Below are 6,000 nucleotides of genomic sequence, written 5' to 3'. Positions count from 1 at the left end.
CTGGCCAAATCTAATTGCATAGCATTAAAACAATCAATAGGAAATCAATTAAGCATCAATGATCAACAATCATAAAATTACCCTTTCATATTATTTATTAGATCCCCATAAACCCTAGAAGGAAAACTACTCAGACATAATTAAAACTAAGCAAAACATAATAATTAAACAAGACATGAAAGAAAAATAGAATGAATAAAATACTGAGATTAATTAAGAGAGAAATCGTACCAAGACGGCGGAATTACAATTGAGTTAAGGAACAAGAGAGAATAAAAGTCTAGAGAGAGAAAGTTGAGTAGAGAGAAGGAAGAGAATAAAAACTAGAGTAAGAGAATTATGAAGAAGTCTCCAATTTTGTCTCCTAAAATTGCATTAATACCAAGCAAGAAGATTTCCGCTAAAACAAAAGCAAAACGGAAAACTAAACTCCCTAAAGCCAACACGTGCCCGGTCGGGCAGTGGCTCGCCCGACCGGGCCCGCCTTATTCTCTTCGAATGCCTTCTCGCGCCCGGCCGGGCAGTGGCTCGCCCGACCGGGCCCGCCTCCTTTGCCTCAGATGTCTTCTCGCGCCCGGTCGGGCGCGTGCTCCGGGCGCGGGACCCTTCAAGGTGTTGCTCCGCCCCGCCCGGCCGGGCGCGCCTTCGGGCGGTGCTCTGGTGGTCCGGGCGAAGCTTCTTGGGCCTCGAGGCTCTTCCTTGGGCTCTCCAACTTGGCCCAAACGCCTCATATCTCCAAAACTGAGCCCTTAGTCACCGATTTGCTACCTCCAATCGGTCTAGGGCTATTGAACGTGGTCGCGGTCTTTCAATACTTGTAGATGCTCCTCGGAAAACCCGGGAAAATGCTCCAAGTACGCAAATTCCTACAAAACTCAAGCAAAACTACCAAAGCACTGGAAAACACAAATTAGTATTAAAAGTGGCTCGTAGGAGCCAAAAACACTACTAATTACGACCAAGGGACGGGGATAAATATATATATAAAATGAACACATCACGTCACACCTAACACCAAAGTTGGTGGTGTTTCGACTACCATGCATAGTTTAGGGTGCTCAGTGCACCTAAGCCATTCTTCAGGGTGTTGCGGCAAATTTTGCCTGTTAAAATTTGTTAATTTTGATGTTGTTATTTATATGTAAACGTGCAATATTATATTTGTTTAGGGTAAAAATACCCTAGACACGTGGATGAATCAAAGAGGGACACGTGTTAATCTTGGATGGGTCCAACGTGGACCACTCCTCAGCTGACACGTGTCAGCCTCAAATAACAAATAGAATAGCGGCCTTTAGGGCCCAATTCCTAAGAACGCCGCAAAACGGCGCAGCCCATTAGGTCATCTTGACCTAATGAAGGACGCATTTTCCAACGACCCTATAAATAGGGAGATTTCTCCCATTTAGGGGACACCTTCATTTATTACAACATACCTACATTCTCTCACATCAGAGAAAACACCTGATCTCGGAATCTGAGAAGATCTCACCTTTACCTTTTCCGCACCTTTTCATCTTCTACGACCAATACTAACTTGATCGTTAGAGGCAGAGCTCCTACCAACCGGAGTCTCCGTGTTTTGCAGGTACAGACCGCGCTGGACCAGTCTTGGTGACGTAACTCTCCCAAGGGACCAAAAAACACCCAAAGCATTTGGCGCCGTCTGTGGGGAGAGTACCTCTAAGATGGTTCAAGAGTCTGTACCGCCGCTTGAACCTAATCGGCCAGGAGCCTAGAGGGAGGTCTATACAGACCAAGATACAGACAATGACTGTGAAGTCGAAACATATGTGGCCCCTGACAGGTCACTCATCTCTAAGCGCATCCTTCCCAGGGATAAACTGGAACGGCGCAACGCTGAAGCTGGTCCCAGTAAGTCTATTGGACCACCACTTGGGGAAACCCAGACGGCAAGAGGTCAGGCTCCAATCACCTGAGACGTGCTCATGAAATTCATAACAAGTTGCAAGGGTGAAATCAAGGACCTGATCAACAAAAGGACGGCTGGCTCTAGCAAGGGTCAGTCGGCTAAGAAGACTCCTCAAGCTGAGAGGAGAAAGCTAGTCAGAGACAGACAGCCTACTCCACACCCAAAGGAGAAGGCCACCCCTGCCATTGACTGGTCTAAAATCCTTCTGCCTCAGACGGGCAAAAGGAAGGTCATCCGAGTTGTTCAGCCGGATGGCAGCAAGAAAACCTTCTCCGATGCTCGACACATCATTGAGCGTAATCGAAGCCAGCAGCTGTCTGAGTCAGCCTCTACATCGAGCTTTCAAGACAGCTTCAAAAACACTTCTGCGTGAAATTCTCAATCCTTGTATGAGAGCCATACAGGCGACAAGTCCGTTCACACTAGCCCTCAAATGATTGGGTCTGCCCCGCATGTGCCTCATATGCCATACGGGCAATAAGTCCCATCATTTATGAAGCCCCTATACTGGCAGCTCCGACTGCTCAGACATGGTGAACAAACCTCTGCGTTAACCAGGGAAATAACCGAGGCGGCACATCCGGCCAAGGTTAAGAGGTTGGTGCCTATGATGGTACCACCAACCCTAAGGATCACCTCATGGCCTACACCAACCTTATGCACATGCAAGGGTTGGATGATGCCATGTGGTGTAGATGCTTCCCGGCTACCTTGAAGGGCATAGCCCAAGAATGGTTTGGCAACTTGCCAGCCAGATGTATTGACAGCTTCAAGAGGCTTGCCTTCTTGTTTGCTTCAAACTTCTCGATGAACATCCCTGCCAACAAAACAAGTCTTGACTTGAGCACCATTCGACAGGGGGAGAGAGAAGGACTTCGCTCCTACGTCAGGCGGTTCAATCTGGTGAGAATCCAGATTCAAAGGCTGTATGACGAAGTAGCCTATACAGGCTTCTTCAAGGGTCTGAAGGACAGGTCAACCTTTAAGTTTGACCTCGGCAGAAAGAGGGTCTTCACCCTCTAAGAGGCGTTGATGGAGGCAGAGAGCTTTATTCAAGCTAGGGCTGTTCATAACCGGGTACCCGGCTTTTCGAGTACCCGAAGAGTCGGGTACCCGTCTTTGCGGGTAGTCAAACTACTCGGCCCATGACCTGACCCGCGAACTCCGGGTACCCACCTATCGGGTACCCGGATTTCACGGGTCGGGTCATCGGGTACCCGTTTAAAATCAAATTAAAATTAATTTATTTATAGAAAAATTTAAATTAAATAATAATTCATTAATATAGATGATGTATAAAATTATACATTATACAGTTATACTCAATTTTTTTTTGAGAAAAACAGGTTGGGGGGAACTTTATTAAAATAAAAATCAATTACAACAAATCAATAGGAACAATTCTAACAACTAAGTAAGTACCCCATTCCCATTTCTCTTGATATGAACACAAGAACAAGACTCTAGCTCCTTCATTTTCTCACGGATGTCATCAGCTATGAGGTTGATTAGTATGGAATTGTTACAAACTGACAACAATTCAATAATCTAAATGCAATTAACTAAAACCCAAACCTAAAGTTACAAATTTACCATTCATTTCCCCAAAATTATATACTTGATACATTCGTCATAGCCGCCGTTGTTTCTAGAGCACATCTCACGCAGTTGTTCGCCGAATAAAGTGTAGATCTCGCCGTGAAAACCTGAGAAATTAGTGTGGAGAGATGCAGAGGCCGCTTGGCTGGTGTGTCTTGAGTGTTTGGCAATTGGCCTAGGAGTTTGGTGAGATAAGAGAGAAAGCTTTTGTGTGTAAATTGCATTATGAGCCGACTTTTCGAGTCATGTTATACGATGAAAAGACAAAATGGGAGGCCATGCGGCTAGCATTGGACTCACTCCCGAAACCCAGGGGCAATATCGCCTTGCGTCATGAGATTTACCGTCTGAGAATGACCCGTGCCTACAACAAGAGAGTGCACAAACGGCCCCTGAAAGAGGGTGACTTTGTGTTACGGAAAATGGAGGCAACCGGTACGGCCAATGAGCAAGGAAAGTTAACTCTTAATTGCGAAGGTCCCTACCGGATTTATGAAGAAGTAAGGAACGACACCTACTGCCTGTAAACCCTAGATGGTAGGCGGCTGCCTGGAAATTGGAATGTAGATAACTTAAAAAAGTACTACTTCCAAGAGTTGTAAATTTTTGAAATGAAAAGCCTATCAATGAAAAGTTGCTTTTTATTTCCAATTCCTTTATTTGTTGCTTTATATACATCCGGAATGTTTGAAATGCCACTTGTGCAGTGTACAGACGGCGCACTTTTAAGTACTAAATATAATAAACTAAGTACAAAAAATTAGTGGCTAAATGAACGTTAGGCGAAGACGTGAGGCCAATGGTCGGATAATATTTGAATTTATAAATTCATCTGCTCCAATATGAGTAAGGTGTCCGGCGATGCCCATTTGGGTGGAATCGTCGTAGAGAGCATCTCCTATTTGGGTGGCACATTTCTCTACAAATACATGCACACGACTTTAATTGAACGACTTGATTGGCCAGCTCATAGTCGTTTAACCAAAGTAATCAGAAAAGAACAACTAAGTCCACGAATACCGGATGTCTAATGACATCAGCCGGTAACCGGCCGAAGTTCTAACTTAGATTATTTTTTGAAATTGTACAAGTCCCCCCAATAGGGAAAACGGACATAGAGTACAATTGGATTACAGGTACCCTAGACAGTGGCAAGTAGTTCAATACAACTACTCAAACCGCCTGGGCAAACGGCTAATCCGCTTGTTGTGTTGGACGGCTGTGTACTTGATTTGGGGCAATCACTACAGTGATTGATTGACTTAGGAACATCTCATACTCTTTCAAGTATCAAAAGTTCCCAAGACAATCAATCAAGCTATGAAACCAACCACATAGCCGCCCAGGGGCAAGTACAGTCGGCTCGTCAGTTGCTGCATGCTATTAAAGAGTTAGGCAAAAATTCAAGTATATATATGTATGCAGAGATTCAAATGCAAAAATTGAAAAATTTAGAACAAATTAAAAAAACTGACTCAGTCGGCATATTTCATAAATTGAACCCGACCAAATGGCCCGACTCCTCTATCCGTAAAATACAAAGATAGACGGCACGCAGGCCGGAGAAAACACTAGACATACTGCCGCTAAAAACCTAAGGCTGCTGGGGAGGAGGCCTCGCTTGGGTCTGGCTGGGTTGGAGGTCTTCCGCAGTTTGCTCGGGCTGAGCCTGGTTATGGTCAACCGGGGCTTCATGGTTTGGCTCATCCTCTTCGTTTGAGGCAATCTCGATGCCTTGAGCAAGGGCTCATTCCTTGAACGGTTGCGGTGCCGTCTCCTTTAGCTGCTCGACATCGTACACCTTGGTGGCATACTGGTACCGCTAGTCGAAGAACTCCCAGTCAACTTTAGGGTGGACTAGATCCCAAGCCAGCTTCAAGCGGGCCTCAATATCCCTCTCGTTCTCCACCACCAGTCGGTTTTTCTCTTGGAGATTTCTTCTTGATATGCGTTCTTCATTTGAACGATGTCAAGCTTGAGCCGGCTGTTTTCGTCCCTGAGCTGGGTGTTCTCCTGATCCACCCCTTCCAAAGCCTTCAGTTTAGATTGAGCATTTTTAAGCGCCAACTCTAAGTTGGTGGCTTTGGTGTTGGTTTCCTCTACCGCGGTTGTCAAAGTTTTGATCAACTCCTCCTGTTTCAACTCTACATCTTTAATCTCAATTTCTACCCTCAGCATCGCTTGTAAAATACAGACGGTAAAAAGGGGAGTTAGAAGATAAGTCTAAAGAATAAAAATATGCTTGAGTTAAGCTCAGTTACCTCAGCCAACAGGGCTACGATTTGGTCGAAGTTAACCGAGTGCACTCTTAGCACCTGGTCTTTCTCAGACTTAGTTATTGTCCTTAGCATCTGTTTGGCGAATTGCTGGACATCCGGCTGGTTGGAGGAGACATCTACACCATAAGAAGGATGTGGTGAGAAAGCAGCATAGGCGGCACCCATATTGTGCCGGCTGCTGAACAGTTC

The sequence above is a fragment of the Chenopodium album genome, chromosome 12, assembly GCF_948465745.1.
Source record: "Chenopodium album chromosome 12, dcCheAlbu1.1, whole genome shotgun sequence".
In the NCBI taxonomy this organism is placed as follows: domain Eukaryota; kingdom Viridiplantae; phylum Streptophyta; class Magnoliopsida; order Caryophyllales; family Amaranthaceae; genus Chenopodium; species Chenopodium album.
The sequence above is the reverse complement of the archived record's forward strand: the minus strand, read 5'-3'. Positions refer to the sequence as shown.